At 37.9% G+C, this 17,627-nt stretch overlaps 2 pseudogenes; both read right to left on the reverse strand.

Annotated features, from left to right (window-relative positions):
- Window positions 1–7,577: 7,577 nt before the first annotated feature.
- LOC143663465 (cyclin-dependent kinase 8 pseudogene) lies at window positions 7,578–8,848 on the reverse strand (annotated as a pseudogene).
- A 4,036-nt stretch (window positions 8,849–12,884) lies between these two features.
- LOC143663335 (zinc finger protein 354B-like) lies at window positions 12,885–14,721 on the reverse strand (annotated as a pseudogene).
- Window positions 14,722–17,627: the final 2,906 nt, after the last annotated feature.

Raw genomic sequence — 17,627 nt, forward strand, 5'->3', positions numbered from 1 at the left:
GCTTCTTCCCTAAGCAGGTAAGCTCCCTCTTGGGTGGGTTGGTTTCATTGGAAAGACTTCATTTCAAGATTCCTCTGAAATAAAACTCTTAAGTTGATAAAATCAGCTCCAATGGGAAGTTTCACATATACTGAACCTATGTAGTGGCCATTTCACTCTGTAGACAGATTTTTTTTAACCAGATAACTCAGTAATGATAGAAAGAAGTAACAGGATAAAACTCGAAAAATCCATCTTTTTTTCTAAGTTTTTGTTTTGTAGCCAAAAATATTTCAGGTGAATTTTCAAACCATGGTAGATTACATGATATCACCATAAATCAGGTAACTAGAATAACACTATTTTTCTCCCACCATATTTACAATTTTAATAATATACTGATCAAGAGGAAGGGAAGCAGATACTCATGTATCTTGCTTCTTTGCTTATGTTTTTCTTATCTTCTGCTTTCAATTAATTAATTACATTTGTTTATTCTACTTTTTCCCCTCCTAGTTATTTGGGGGTTCTATAATCAGTATGCTATATTCTGTATCCTCCTCTGCAATAATACAAGGGCTTCAGCATTCTTTTACCCAATCCAACCCCACAAGTCATCGTTCATGCCGATTTTGCCTAGTAAGTAGATTCAGCCTTATAATTAAGCACATAATCTTTTTCTAAACAGATTCGTAACTATGTAGATTAGCCAATGTACTTATCCATTTACTTCCCACCCATTCATTCTATATTAGTTTTATTAAAGTATATATTTTAGTGGTATTTCAAGTGTTTATGAATAGTAAACTTTCTCTGACTTTGAATGAAAATTATTTTTCTTTGATGTCTTTAATAGTCTTTCTTCTTTACATTCCAACTGAGTGAAAGTTTAACTAAATATAAAATGCTGATTGGCAGTTATTTTTCCCTTTTACATTTTGGAGTTTTTGTTTCTGGTATAAGTTGTACTAAGTTTAAAATTTTCCTATCAGTTTAAGTATCGTTTGTTTTTAGGAAATCTATTTATTCTCCATGATTGTCTGTTTTTTTTTTTCAGCACTAAGTGTGATTCCTCCATCTAAATGTACATCTGTATCATTTTTGAAAAATATTTACATTCTAACAGTAGTTATTGCCTCTCCCCCTTGTCTCTATCGTCTTTTTCTGAAATTTCCAATCAGACAAATGTTGGTTTTTTCTGTTCTAATATTTCAATCTTCCTACCTCTTTTTAAATGTTGCTTTCTAGTTTTATCTGTTAGACTTGCCTTCTGTTTCACAGTACCTCTTTTCAATTGCCTCTAATTGCTACTTACTCCATCCAAGAGTTTTTAATTTACTTAGGGTGAATTTTTTCTTTGAAATTTTTTAATCATCCTCTTTGGTTATTTTTCCTCCTGATCCTCTATCATACTAGCCAGTTCTGTTTTTCTTTCTTTCTTTTTTTTTAATGTTGCTGTTTCTTAATTTAATGTTTTCTACAGTTCTTGTTTTCCTAGATCTTCTCTTTGTTGAGTCTGTTGACTTTCCCCTTCACTGTACTGGTTACTCCGGTTGTTCGTCTTTCTTTTTCAGGCACTTATCTGCTGTGGGAGGTTTTTTCATTCTGTTGGAGTATGTGTGTTTGGATCCTGGAATTTTCCCTCTAGAGCCATTGTAAAGTGATTTATTCAGTTTGAGGTTACTGTAGCATTTGAAAAACATAAATTTAGACCCTAATCCTGCATATTTTAAAAACCCGAATGGCTTTTAAAAATTATTTCTACCTAGGGCCCTGGGCAATTGAAAAACTTCCTTCTCTTCTGGAATAGTGGATAGAGTTTTTCTAGTTCGGTTATAGTGGGCATGATATCCATTCAAGGCTTTGGAATCTATACAAAGTACCCAGATGTAGCTCCCCACCTCGGACAGACATGACGATATATTACCACTCCTGGAATGAGAACTTTAAAACTTAGCCTAGATACTTAGGTCAAAACTAAAGCCAGGCTGCCTTAGTTCAAAATCCATCTCTTTCACTTACAGCTATGTTACCTTAGACATGTTACTTAATTATGCTGTTGCTCAGTTTAATTATCTAAAAATTAAAGATATTCATAATACCATCTCACAAAATTGTTAGGGTCATTGGAGTAGTAAATAAGATAGTACACATAAAACAGCTAGAGCAGGTCTGTCACAGAACAATGTTAATACATGGAAGCCATAATTATCAGTTCTTGGCCACTATGGCATGAGCTTACTGTTTATTCCTAAAGTGCTCTCATCATTTTAGGCACCTGGTGAGTTTGTTCTCTCCTTCCCTTTCTCCATCCTTTCCTCTTTTTCTTCTAGGCATTGGGGCAAAATGAAAATAGACAACTCATAGGTATTTGTTGAGTGCCTACAAAAAGGAGCCCCAGTGTCATCTTCTGTCCAGCATTTTCATGTGCTATTGAGGTAGAGATGGGGAGAAAGCCTGAGACAGTATGCAACTCACCATATTCCTCCATCATTTTCTCTTTTGTGAAAATTGAAGCAAATTTTTTTTCATGAACTATGTAATTTTATTTTTGACAGTGTTTCTAAATGAATATATATATAAATAAATGCATAGAGTCAGTAATACAATATGATTTTTCATTAATGATAATATGGTTCAGTATTTATTAACAAGAAAGTATATTGAGAATATATAGATTTAATTATATGCTAGAATAAAGATTATAAAACAGTTTATAAACTGTGGCTTTATTCAGTTAAATAATATGTACATAGTTATATCTACATCTAAACATGTTCAGTATATCATTCTATATATAGAGAGAAAAGTGGAAACAAATGATTACCAGAATAAAGTAGAATGGTCATCTATTTTTTCAATTCCATATACTTTTTCCTGATTTTTTTGGATTTCTTTGTAAATAGCCTGTGTATGTTAAATATGTTGAACAAACCAATAAAACAATTAAGGCATCAGTGGCCGTGAGAGATCAAATAGAGACAAGAGGCTATTCTGGAGGCTACTCTTTTGCAAGCTTCAGTTAGATAGTGCTAATTGTCATAGTCCACTAAACCCAATAAAGGTCACTCCTGTTGATTCTTAAGAACACCTGGGGCTGGAACTGAGACCATATAAAATTTTCATACACTAAGTTCGTTCCCCTGGAACTTATACCTCAGAAGGTCCTGATATCAGATAAATCCTGAAACCCAGAAGGACCAGCTTTTCCATAACTGTCAATTAATTACAGCCCCTTATCCTTTAGTGTTGATACACCTCCTCAATGAAAAAAATGAAAGGGACATTTCTCAAAGATCTCTAAGGATCAAAGGAAAGGGAGGAGGCATAACAAATAAAATAGGATTTTACAAATGAATATGACTGTTGAATCACTATGTTAATATTTCTTCTAGCCTCCAACATTTTGGAGCAGTTAGAAGGAAAAATCTGAGAGTGTGGAATGGTTAGGCATGACAAACTCTGGGATCTGTTCTGTAACTACTTGTTGAAGTGTACTTTAAAAATTGTTATATTTCTTTCTTTACTTTGTATATATGTTACATTTTATGATACAAAAGTTCAAAATAGTAAAATAAAATATGAATGAATGAGGAGTTGTTTTTCATGGATGAACAGTTGTTTCTTGAGATGGAATCTACTCCTGGTGAAGGAGAATATTGATAAAATGATAGAAAACAATTTAGAATATTACATAAACTTACTTAATGAAGCAGCAGGGTTTAAGAGGAATGACTCCAATTTTCAAGCTTCTGTAGTGGCTAAAATGATTTCAAACAGCATCACATGCTTCAAAGAAATCTTTGTGGAAAGGGAGAATCAATCAATGGGGCAAACTTCATTGTTGTCTTATTTTAAGAAATTGCCACAGCCACCCTAACCTTTCAGCAACCACCACTACCACAATCAGTCAGCAGCCCTCAACTCTGAGGCAAGATCCTCGTTGAAGGCTCAAATGATGGTTAGTATTTTAGTAGCAAAAATGTATTTTTAATTAAGATATACACATTTTTCTTTTAGATATAATGATATTGTATACTTAACAGAAGATGGGGGAGTACAAACAACTTTTATATATGATGGAAAACCAAAAAGTTCGTGTTATTCAGATTATTGTCATATTCACTTTCTCGCAATGGTCTGGAACCGAACTTGCGATATCGCTGAGGTATGCCTGCATGTGTTATATATAGCAATAACTGATTGCCTGGAATGATATTCTGTATACGGACCCTTTGCTAAATAAACCATGTGCAAGACCACTTGTTTGACAATTGGGCTTTCCATTCAAAGCCTACATCTTGGCCAGGCTAGTCCATGTCTCACTCTGTTTACACCTTGCCATCTGAATTATATACTAGATAAGTGAGGTTAAAATCTGGCAGGAGTTCATTTCTCAAAATCAAGAATATTGTTTTGTTGACCTTTACTTAGAATCAACAGGGAGTTTCAAGTTCCTAAAATATGGCCATTGAAATGTCTGTTTAATAGTGTTAACCCATAAATTGACAAGGGTGATTGCAATATGTTTTTTTTTTTGATTTATGAAAAATTTATTACTTAATACATTGCTTTTAACAAGGTTCATTTTTTAAAATTCAGAATACTTGTCATTCATGCAAAATGGTTTGATACAGTACATTGTATGTTATAGATTTCTTTTTTCTGCGAAGACTCTAAGGCATTCCTACATCTTCTCCTTTGCTGAAGTAAAGGCACCCTAAACAATGTGCAAACAGGTTTTAAATAAGAAAATTAGCTGAATTAAATGTAATAGCCCTATGCCAACCAGCTTTAAAATCAGGATAAAATATCTGAATTTGATGCCACATCTTTTTAAAAATTTTTTTATTGATTTTTAATTTTTTTAAAAAAATATGCAAGAAAACACAAACACTCTTAACATATGATTATTCCGTTGTACATACATAATCAGTAATTCACAATATCATCACATAGTTGCATATTCATCATCATGATCATTTCTTAGAACATTTGCATCAATTCAGAAAAAGATAAAAAGACAACAGAAAAAGAAACAAAACGGAAACAGAAAAAAAAGAGATTATACATACATACCCCTTAGCCCTCCCTTTCATTGATCACTAACATTTCAAACTAAATTTATTTTAACATTTGTTCCCCCTATTATTTATTTTTATTCTATACATTCTACTCATCTGTTGACAAGGTAGATTAAAGGAGCATCAGACACAAGGTTTTTACAATCACACAGTCACATTGTGAAAGCTATATCATTATATAATCATCATCATCAAGAAACATGGCTACTGGAACACAGCTTCACATTTTCAGGCAGTTCCCTCCAGCCTCTCCATTACATCTTGAATAACAAGGTGATATCTACCTAATGCATAAGAATAACCTCCAGGATAACCTCTCAACTCTGTCTGGAATCTCTCAGCCATTGACACTGTGTCTCATTTCACTCTTCCCCCTTTTGACCGAGAAGGTTTTCTCAACCCCTTGATGCTAGGTCTTGGCTCATTCTAGGATTTCTGTCCCACGTTGCCAGGAAGGTCTGCACTCCTGGGAGTCATGCCCCACGTAGACAGGGGGAAGGTGGTGAGTTTGCTTGTTGTATTGGCTGGAGAGAGAGGCCACATCTGAGCAACAAAAGAGGCTCTCTTGGGGGTGACTCTTAGGCCTAATTTTAAGTAGGCTTGACCTATCCGTGTGGGTTAAGTTTCATATGAACAAATCCCAAGACTGGGGGCTCAGCCTATAGCTTTGGTTGTCCACACTGCTTGTGAGAATATCAAGAATTCAACTTGGGAAGGTTGAATTTGCCCCTGTTCTCACCATTCCCCAAAGGGTACTTTGCAAATACTTTTCCACTCACTGATCAAATCACTCTGGGATTCCTCAGGCCATCACTCTGGACAAACCAACACAATCTCATGTCCTAACCAAGGTTCCATGTACTTATGGTGTTCAACCAAGCTATCTACATAAGTTATATTAGCACTAGTCAAAATATAAATTTTGTACCAAATATTTTTTGCTTTAGTCTCACACATAAGTTGAAATTTTAAAATATGAAATTTTAAAATATTAATTACCATCTATTTTCAGCACCCTGCAATAATGACATTCCTTTGTTCTTCCTCATGCAAAAACATTTTTTAAATTTGTACATTTAGTCACTATCCTTATACACTCTAGGTATTCCTAGGTTATACCATCTCAATCTTTATCGTCTATCTTTCTTTCTGATTTCATTTATGCCCCCAGCCCTCCTCCCTCTATCATTCTCACATTCAGCTTCATTCAGTGTTTTAACATAATTGTATTACAGTTAGGTACTATTGTGCTCTCCATTTCTGAGTTTTTATATTCAGTCCTGTTGCACAATCTGTATCCCTTCAGCTCCAATTACCCAACATCTTACCCTAGTTCTGTCTCCTGATGGTCTCTGTTACCAACGAAATATTCCAAGTTTATTCACTAGTGTCAGTTCATGTCAGTGAGACCATACAGTATTTGTCCTTTTGTTTTTGGCTAATCTCACTTGGCATAATGTCCTTAAGGTCCATCCATGTTATTACATACTTCATAACTTTATTCTGTTTTACAGCAACATAATATGCCATCATATGTATGTACCACAGTTTGTTTAGCCACTCGTCTATTGATGGACATTTTGGCTGTTTCCATCTCTTTGCAATTGTAAATAATGCTGCTATAAACATTGGTGTGCAAATGCCCATTTGATACCACATCTTTTTAAGGAATTTATCATTCATGCATTTTTCATCTTAAAGCATGCTCACAAATCAGCAGCACCAACAGGAAAAATAAAACACAGTCCATGACAATTGTTTTAGTTTGTTTGCTGAACCAAACAGGTTCATATCAATGACAACATACTTAATTACTATTAAATAGCAGCTTTAATACCAGTGAAGTAATCGATTGAAAATAAACAAACCAGTAAGTTGGAAATCAATCTTCGGGAGTTTTGAAATGTTTCTGGAAAAACTATGTGGTTTTTTGTATTTTCAGAAAAACCCAGGCAATTTTCGTGGTCAAAAACACTAATGTGGAAAATGAATCAACTCACTGGTAAGACACTAAAAAGAAAGGTGTACCAAAATATCTCATTTTGAGTCTTGGTTATTTTGTTGAGTTAACATATATGGTAATTTTCAAGTACCACACACACACACAAAAAAGTGTTTTTGTGTGTGTATAATTGGTAAGATAATGTTCTTTCACTGAAACAATTTACCACATACAATGACAACAGTTTACCTGATGTGGATCAGACTGACAAATGAATTTTTTTCAGTGACAGTCTGTAGCAGCTGAAGCTGTGAAAGGTGCTAGAGGCAAACTATGGACGTAGCATATTGACAACACAAACTATGTTAGCACTCTCTCTTCAAGTCTAGTCCGAAATTAGGTACAACTTGGAAGCCACTACCCCGTCTGTGAAAAGTGGTGGAGCCTGGTGACTGGACATTCGGAACACGTGGTTGTACAGCACATCCTCAGGGTGTGCTGGGTTCCTGTGGCCAGCTGCACCATCATTGTGTAGTGTTAGTGACAGTGCATTGACATTCTTCTGACACAGCTCAGAACTGATGTGTCTGATGTGCGTACCGTGGAAGCTCCTGGGAGGTGGGTGAGTATCCCAAGCTGCTCTGCGCTGGGAAGCTGTGATGTGCTGGGTCCAGGGGTGGCCCAGGCAGCATGTGGGTTGGAGTGCTGAGAGCCTGAGGTCATGAGGCGGTGGTGGAATGACTGTCACTTTTCTCAGCGGGATCCCCTGTGTGTGACTGTCATCTTGATTCCCTGGGTGACCAACTCTGTTAGTACATTCATTGCCCTGATGCTGCTGGGTTTTGTCTCCTTTGTCATCAGTTTCTTCTTCTGTTAAAAATTCTCATTTCAGGTAAGGAATTTGACAAACCCGCAAAAATGTCTCATATAGGAAGTAGGTCTTCTAAGAAATCAAGATCCTGCATAGCCTGTTCTGAGGTAATGCACTTTATTGGGTCCATGGAAAGCAACTTCTGAAGCAAGTGGAATGCTTTGCTGTCTAGTTTAACTTTATGTTTTTCCATATAATTAATAAGGCTGCAGTTGGTATATGTATTTCTTCTGAAATCTTTCATTAATGATAAATGTTCAGGCATCTTTTTAATATTTTCCCAGTCTTTGTCTGCAGGAAATCCCATTACAGTGAATGTTCTGTCCAGCTGGTCATGGCCATAAGAATTACTAGTTCCGATATCCTCTTATCCACAGTGAAACACTGGTTCTGACCTTTAGTAGTTCTGCAAATACACACCCTATGCCCCTAACATCAATAGCTTCAGTATAACGCCTTGCTCGGAGAAGCAGTTCTGGGGCTGGGTATCAGAATGTTCCCACTACTGGGTCCAAATCTGCTAAAGGCTTCAAGGTGAATTAAATAATCCTGAGCAACACGCAGTTAGCATGCAGGTAATGAACCCCGGGTAGGATCTGATATAATAGTGACTTCACCATCCCCAGGTAATTCTTCTTTGCTTTAGAAGCTCTGTGAAACTTAGAGGTCATGTTCAGCAAGGTCAAACAGAAGCCATGCTTTTCCTATCAGCATGAGACAAAAACACCGTTTGAAGAGAGATGATGTTTGAATGCTTCAGTTCTTGGAGTAATGCTATTTCTCTACATGCTGACATAGAGATCCCAGTTCCTTCTATTGGTTTTTAAGCACAGTCTTTATCACCCATCTTTCCTCTAGGCTATGTAGGCGTGACCCCAAGTGACACAGTCAATTTCACAGGCCCCCTTTTCAAGCAGGTCGTCCACCCTTCTCCTACGTGCTGCCCAACTTCACTTCAGAGTCCTAGTCCATTGTCACAGCCTTTGAGGCCGGGGAGCTGGGCCAGGGGACCGGGGAGCTGGGCTGGGTGGGGGAGGCTGGGGCCGGGGTGCGGCGCCTGCCCTTGTCACCGGGCTCGCTCCCTGTCGCCCACAGCTGCGTGCGTGCGGTGGCGGAGGGCCCAGCAGGCCCTCCTCCGACACCACTGGCTCCTCTCCCTCCAGCACAAGCATAATCATAAGGCATTGTTGCAGTTCATACTCCCCAAGAATAAATCTCACACCTCCACACTCCAACAGAAAGGCAGCCGCCACACAACAGCCGGTGCCGCCTCGGATACAGGAGGAGGGCGGGTGCAATATTGTTTTGGTATAAATGTGTTGAACCTGGTGTATGAAATTTTAAACAATACTAGGTCAACATCTTAGGTTTTCTCTCTTCCCTAGCCCTCTTCTGGTCCTTCATGGTGAAATAGCATCAGCAGGAATCTGGGAGGCGCATCATCATTTTCCATGACAAAGTATGCTGAGCTCATTGCCAAGTTCACCTTTAACAGAAAGAGCAGGTGTTTCTGGAGTGAGAGAGGCAGTGAACCTTGCTTTTGACCAGGAGCAGCTGCCTGGTGCTTACATACTTCCTGCAGGAGGGCCATGCATGCATGTGGACATCTGAGCAGGGTCCAGCTGAGAATTAGATTGCTGATCTCAGCTTGTTTATTCCCAGAATATCTTAGCGCCTACTCTAGAAGTTCAGAGAAATGATTTTTCGGAATCTCAAAACGATAGAATGCCTTGCTTCTCTGCTAGCTTCTAGGGAAATTCTCAGCTTCCTGGTAATTTCCTGATGCCTTTTCAGTGTGCTTTGGTATCAAAACGGTGCATAGCACCATTTATAAAAATGTCCTTACAGTATGGACTTCATCTGGTATAACCAGATGATTTGAAAAGTCCGGGCACTGTGTTGATCTTATAAAATTTCAGCTATTCTAGAGAATTATCCCTTACTAAGGTACATCCTATCTACCCATTCTGAATCATTGTCCTTCTCCAAACATGATGTTTTCTTTATCACTGCCATGTGGTGGCAGCAGAAGCAAGTATGCTGTTCTGGAACTTTATTAAAGATGTGGATAAACAACTGAGATCAACAAACTTGGCCATCCAAAACTAAGTCAAAAGAATTTGAAAGTCTGAATGAAGCTCTTAAGCATTAAGAAAGATATTTAAAAGAAGACGAGTTTATTGGACATAACTCCCATTTTAGAGATTTCCATCCTTAATTTGCTGATCATACCTGTAATGAAGAGATCAGTGGACAACTCACATTGCTTGCAGGCAGAGATTTCAAGTTTGGAGGCTATGGAGAATGAAGTTACTTTAATGAAAGTATATGAATGTAGCAAGTGCCACACACCAATTAAGATTCAAGATTGGGCAACTACCTTTGGGTTGCCTTAAGAAAAATAGGGTCACTCTCCCTTGAAGTTACACTGTCTGAAAGATTAGATGAGAGAAGTAGCTATTTTTAGGGTTCCCTGGTTATCTCAGTTTCATGCAGGTTTCTAGAGTGACTCAATCAGGAAATCAAGTAGCAGGTTCTTTTTCTTTAGTTCTCACAATTTACCAGAGTGTTTATTGAGATTTCTTTATTGCCATATGGTATGCAAAATCCAACATGACTGGGGTCCTGATACTCCAGAATTTCATGGGTTCACTAGAACTTGCAATATTCAGACCTATCACTTGCCTTAAAGGGGAGTATATGACAAAAAATAACTAGTGCATCAAAAATATTTGCCAACCAAGACTGGGACCATTGAAGACTGAGCTGAGACTGATGCTTACAACTGTCTGAATGATCATTTGACTCATAAGAGTTCCTTTACTGTCACAACTTGGGAGCCTTTCATATTTTTGGTGTCCTGGAATGGCTGTGAGGTCTGATTAATTTCTGATGAAATCTCTCCCTACATTGGAGAGTTGGAGATTACTGATTGTGAACACTGGGCATCAGTGCCTTCTTCCAAGGGTCGTTTAACCTTAACCTCAATCAAAGGGAGAAGATGGAAGAGTGCAGGCAGATGAGCCTGAGATGTGAGAGCTGAGGAGTTAGCGATATCTCCGTCACTGAGATTAGCATTGGAAAGAGTCCCTTATGAGTCTTTATTCAGGGTGAGCATAGCACTGGATGGTGCATCACTAGTCGAGGTTCCCTGGAACTGTTGGCACAGGGGAGTCCTTGCCATTAAATTTATCCCCTTTTTCTGGGGGGGCTCAAGTGAAGTGTTTCTCTAAGTGACATATTTCTAGCACAGAGACTAGCACCTGCCATGTGACTTTTCTGGAGGCAATTTCCTATCCTTTTTAATTGCCTCTTTCCCAAGCAGGTAAGCTGTTTTTATTGGGGTGTTTTTATTAGAAAGGCTTCCTTTCTGAGCTCCCTCTGGAGTAAAGACTTCTTTCCTACTAAGTTGGCACCATCTGGCAATGAAATAATTTGGCATAAAACCATATAGTAGAGATTTCACTCTCTAGAGCATTCCTGGTTTTGTAGATCAATTTCACTACAAAAATCTCCAATGATCTTGAGGCATTGTTGCAGTTCATACTCCCCAAGAAAAAATCATTTCTGCTTTTCTCAGGTAAATCTGATTTATGTAAAAACATTTGTCCTGAACAATCAGGGTTCTCAGATTTTGAACTGGATAGCTCTGTGAAAGGAAAGAAAAAAGTTGTATCTTTCAGATTCACTTAATATTTCTTTTTGTAAAGTTTATTTTTCTAATAAAAAAATACTTCATGTGGGCCTCCAAACCACTGTTGAATCCTTGGCTGTTTGGATCCTAAGAAGAAGGAGGAGGATGGTTGTTCAATCATGGTGTCTATGCAGTTAACCCTACTGTGTTTCCTGTGTCCAGACACTGTCTTCAGGAAATCCTGGGTTTAGCTTATTGATCTGTGACAACAGAATATATTTCTATTATATTTATTAGAAGTGTCTGAATTTTTAATAGCTAAAGCATGGTTATCTTTTTTTATTTGCCTACTCATTTCCTTCAACTCTTTTCCTCACCACACCCATCCCTCCAATTAATGACTTCTTAAAGATATGACCTATTTCTACTCTCTGATTTCTAGTGCCTAGCCTAGTACCTAGCCCAAAGCCTGGATTAACTATTTATTAAGTGAATCATATCTACTTAATAATCAGAATTATTTCCCCTTTTAATATATTTACTCTGAATTTTCTCAATACTAGAAAACTCCAAGTGGAAAATTCTGGATGTCCTCTTCAAAATTTTGCTGTAGGTGGTAAATTTTTTCTTAGGATCTCTTTTCCAGCATATATATATATAGTTTTAACCTCAAAGCAAATACCTAAATAAGCTATGTATTTTTCTGCTTAAATTACCTAAATATACTAACTATGCTTTCACAACAATACATGAAGTCAAGGCAATAAAGAAAAATCTGAAAACAAAATTAGGAATTGTGTAGAAAATTTGGGAATCTGTTAGATGTAGCCTGGCAATAACTAGAACAAAGAGGCAGGAGAATAGTTTCTTTCTCTCTCTCTCTCTCTCTCTTTTTTTTTTTTAATGAAAAGCATGCACAAAGTTAACAAGTTAGGAAAAGGCAAATTTCAGAGGTTAAGAGGTAGTTTACAGTTTGTTTTTATTCTTTTATTTGGTCCTTTACTCTAAGAATGCCTATATGTCTAAGGTCAACTTTTATTTGCTATTAAAATGTTAAATGTATTAAATATGCTACTAGCTTACGGTTGTTGTTTTTCTAATGAGAATCCACCTGCATCCAGATTTTATCATGATCATACATGGCATCTAACATATAATGTGAAGAAATGCAGAGAGAAAAATCCCTCCCTGTATTTTATAAATGGCCAAAGTCAAAGTTTCAATTGTGAATGATCTATTTCAGGATATTTTAGAAAGTGACTGACAAGTATGAAAATTTTCCCTTTATTTATTACACAGTCAAGATTTATCCTTGGAATTTAATATCTGATGAGAACTAAATTAGAATAGGTTGTGCCATAATTGTTACATTTATTAAATCACTTCTAAGAACATATTCTCTGATGAGCTTTGGTTTAAGGCTTTCATGTGCTGATCTACTTTGAAGTGGTCCTCTTCAGTATGAATCTTATAACGGTTAGTAAGGGATGATCTCTGGCTGAAGAGTTTCCCACGTGCAATTACCTTCATATGATTTTTCTCCAGAATGAATTCTTTGGTGTGCAATAAGTGACAAGCTTTGTCTAAAAGTTTTTGCACATGTATTACATTTAAAGGGTTTCTCCCATGTATGAATTCTCTGATGTGAATCAGTGCTGCGCTTTAGCCAAAAGATACCCCACATTCCAGGCATGGATATGGTTTCTCTCCAATATGAATTCTTTGATGATTACTAAGGGATGAATTACACCTGAATGTTTTCCCACACCCATTGCATTTATAGGGTCTTTCTCCAGTATGCATTCTCTGATGTTGAATAAGAGCTGAACTTTTTCTGAAGGCTTTTCTATACACTTTACATTTACATGGTTTCTCTCCAGTATGAATTCTCTCATGAATAATAAATGTTGAGTGGGGACTTAAGACTTCACCACATTCATTACAATTATACAATTTCTCACCAGTATGAATTGTCTATTAAGTCATGAAATTGAAGTGAAGGCTTTTCCCCAGTGTGGATTCTTTTATATTGAATAAGAGATGTACTCTGACTGAAGGCTCTCCCACATTCACTGTATTTAAAAGGTTTCTCTCTAGTGTGAATTCTTTGATGATAATGAAGGAATAAGCTATACTTAAAGGTGTTGCCACATTCATTACATAAATAGGACTTCTTTCTAAGATGAATTCTCTGACATCCAGGAAAGGTACAACTAGATGGCTTCCTACCAGGTTTATATCTACGGGGACTTTCTTGAGCATGGATCTTTTGTTGTATAGAATGGCCTGACCTTTGACTGAAGGATTTGCCACATTCTTTACGTCTGTAGTATACCTCTACAGTATGAGTTCTTATTTGTTCACAAAGGGATGCACTATGGCTGAAAGCTTTCCCACATTCTTTACATATGTAGGGTCTCCAGTATGAGTTCTTTGATTTTGAATAAGAGCTGAGCTTTGGTTGAAGGCTTTCATACCTCCTTTAAATTTAAATAATTTCTCTCCAGTATAGTTTTTCTGATGTTTATGAAGGGATGAATTATGAATGAAAAGTTTCTCACATTTATTACATTTATATCGCTTCTCTATTATGTTGATTTTTGTGTGGTTAAGTAAATTTGAATTCTCCTTGAAGCTATTTCTTTGTATTTCAAATTTTAAGGGTGCTTTCTCTTTAGAAACCCTCTGTTGCCTAACAAACAGTGATTTCAGGGTAAATTTTTGGCCAAATTCAATATTTTGATGGCTTTTTTCCATGGTAAGGATTTTCTTATGAGTGATTGAAATTATTTGGAAAACATCATTTTTGTCCTGCTGTTTCTTTAATCTCTCTTCATATATACAGGTTTTTTCTGGTTTGATGTCTTCAGGTTCATGTATTTTGAGTATTTTCCTCATTAGTTCTTGAAATGATGAGTCTCGAGTTTGGGTTGACTTTGTGGTTTGGGAATTGTTCTTTCACCCTCTGGGACTTTCTGTCTGCACCTTGCAGGGCTCTTCTCCTTGCTGCAAAAGGGAGATCACTTTTGGTTTGGCAAATGGGAGTACTGCCACTGAGATCAGATTCCTATAATTCTCCTGCATCAAATCCTTGCTCAAGTTTCTCTAAGAAGGATACAGTTCTGCCCCACTCATCCCAAGTAAAGAGAACAGCTACATCCTTGAAGTTTATGAATACCTGAGACCATGCTTTCCCCTGTTCAGTAGCCATGTCCTCTTTCTGGATTCTTTCCTTGGGCAGAGTCTCAGGGAGATGGATCTTGCCCTGGGCCTGTGGCAGTTCAAGGAGGTTGGGATACATCTTGGAGCTAACCCCTGAGCCAACCTCAGCCCCAGAGCGCTCACCCCAGAGGCAAGCAGCCTGCACCTGGAACTGGGCTAGGAGGGATTGAAGCATGGTTATTTTTATCTCCCCAAATTAAGAAAGCACAGATGTCATGAGAGAGAAAGTCTGGCTGATTTTCCAAGCTTGTTTGTTTCATGTCTCATATCACCAGCTAACTTATTAGTTACCACCTGTGAAAATGAAGAGATTCATGATAGCCCTCCTCTACTTTCTTGCAAAGTAGACACATGTAGCAGAGTTTCCCCACAGCTCCCTGAAAGAAGCTTCAATGCAGTGACTGTCCCCCTCCTGGTATTGCTGGTATGCTCTGCAGACCTATCCCTAACCCAGTTGGTACAATTCCCCTTCAGTTATTGTCCATAGGAATTACCTCCCTCTAAGAGGCTATAAGTGTGGGTTGATTGAGACCTGCAGAGCAACAGAAAGTAACTTGGGATTCATTCTATGCCACATGCTCATGTAGTACACTATACCCCCTGAATTGTACAGAATTGGTCTACATTGTTCTTTCTATTTCATGATGCAATGTCTTGGTGCATATCTAACTTGTGACCTTCAAAAACTGCATATGTCGGAAACATCAAATCTTATGGTCCTATGGAGTCTAGTGGTCAAACTTTCATCTTTAGCAGAGCCTAGATGCATGCCAAGGAGACATTATTGTAGAATAGGGCATGGTCTTGGCCCAGTGTCCTAGGTATCTATGTTGTGATTTTCTTATTGAGAATTTATGAGATTCCCTATAGCTTCTCTATTTATCTTAGACAATTCCAATATCTTCAGATTTTTTTGTGTTATAAGGCCACAGAAGCAGGGCAACCTGAATTTGCTGAAATGTACATTCTTGCTCTGGGTCAGACTTAAACTTGGCAGTCTATGGATTACCAAGTAAATGGGTCTTAGCAGCACCCAAATGTGCTATCTGTTGCCACCAGAGTCTAAAATGATGCACCTTCTTTGAGACAACTACTTGCTGGTGAGCTAATGTAAGATCCACAACTTGTCTCTCACTTTCGAGGGGGATATTCTAATATGCCAGCCATGATGTGTTATCTCCCAACCTCTGGTACACATATGTCTTACTAAGGCCTCTGGGGTACTTACTTTTTATTGCTTAGAAGATCAATAATATAATACATCAATATTGAAGACCACCAATACATTAGTCTGTGTGGTATCCAGACAAACAAGATCCTGTGGATTCAACATGTAAGAGCAGGAAGGTTGGCATTACATGAATTTAGACAATGAAGATGTTCTATTGTCCATGCCAAGTGAAGACAAGTGGCTTGTTTTTACTTATTTGTCTCCAAGAGAAAGTATTTGTTAGCCCAGTTATAGCAATGCAAGCCCTAGGGCTACGTTGATTTGCTGTTGTGATAACATCTGGAATCACAGCTGTAGGGGCATCACTACTTGACAGGTTGTAGAGATTTAGAGTAGATTAACACATACCTCAACTGACTTTAACCCATTTATGTAGTTAAAAAATAGGCAAATGATAAGAACCATGGCTTCTGAATCTTTCTCATCTTTGGTAATAATATTTATATTTCCTAAGGATGTGGTATTGTTCTCGTTTTACTGTTGTTTTCTTTTTTCTTTAAAAAGTACTACTCTAGGAGTTTCCTCTTGACTCTCCCTCCAAAAATATCCCTCACCCCATAGTTTAAGGTCTCAGTAACTGACAAAGTATGTATCATGTCTCCCAAAAGGTAGCCAAGTCTCCATCTATAGCCTAATCACATTAAGGTCATTCTCTGTCGTCTTGATCTAATCTGTGAGGTTTAGAATAAGCTCAAAGCTCATATCTAATAATTCTCTCTCTCTTGCAAACATCCCCCCTGCTAAGTGCTTACAGGCACTTGGGAAGCCTTGGAGCATACACAAGGCTTCAAGCATATTGATGCTCTTGGGCTGTATCACAGGGCTCTTCTCCATGCATGGGCAGTGCAGCAGGAGGCAACACGAAGGTTTGTCCTAAATGTACAGTTCTTTGACAAAACCCTCCAGAAACTTGGAAAATTTTGGATTCTACAGGATCTTGTTTGTCTGAATATCACACAAACAAATGTATTGGTGATCTTTTGTATTGATAGTATTATATTATTGACCTGCTAAACAGTAAAAAGCAACATTTTTAGTAAGACAAGTTTGGAGGATAATTCAAAACTCTGGGCAGGCCTCTGAAGTGTCCTGAGAATTGAGATTTCTGCACTGGGCCTCATCTTAAATACTGTGCTATGTCTTTTTGCTGTCCCTCTGGGGCTTCTCAGTGGAGCTGCTTTTTTGTAGTGTCCATGCTGCTCTATGATCAAGATTGAATGTGCTCAGTAGATAGACTCATTGTGCCTAAAGTCTTGGCTGCAACTCCTTCAGAACGGGGTTGGGCATCCCAGTGACAAGTTGCACCAAGTGTCTGGGGTGTGGTTTGGGCAGGAAGTTGTCTGGGGTGTGGTTTGGGCAGGAAGTTGTCTGGGGTGTGGTTTGGGCAGGAAGTTAATTGGATAGTTCTCGCAGAGCAATACCTCTTATGGGAATGACACAGGGTGAAAGGAACAGAATTAGGCATGAGAAGACAAATTCCTGTACTAATCCAGTGGTGTGCATGAGCTTTGAGAGCCGTTCTGCAAAGTTCCAGAGTAGCCTGAGGGGCTTTCTCTCTGTAGCCACATCACCTATCTGAAGGTGGCTCCTTCCAAGGAAAGGGCAAATACTGGAACAAATCAGTGCCCTTGGATTCGGTGGCAGACATCAGGATCATCTGATCT

Source organism: Tamandua tetradactyla, chromosome 19 (genome assembly GCF_023851605.1).
Source record: "Tamandua tetradactyla isolate mTamTet1 chromosome 19, mTamTet1.pri, whole genome shotgun sequence".
Lineage (NCBI taxonomy): Eukaryota > Metazoa > Chordata > Mammalia > Pilosa > Myrmecophagidae > Tamandua > Tamandua tetradactyla.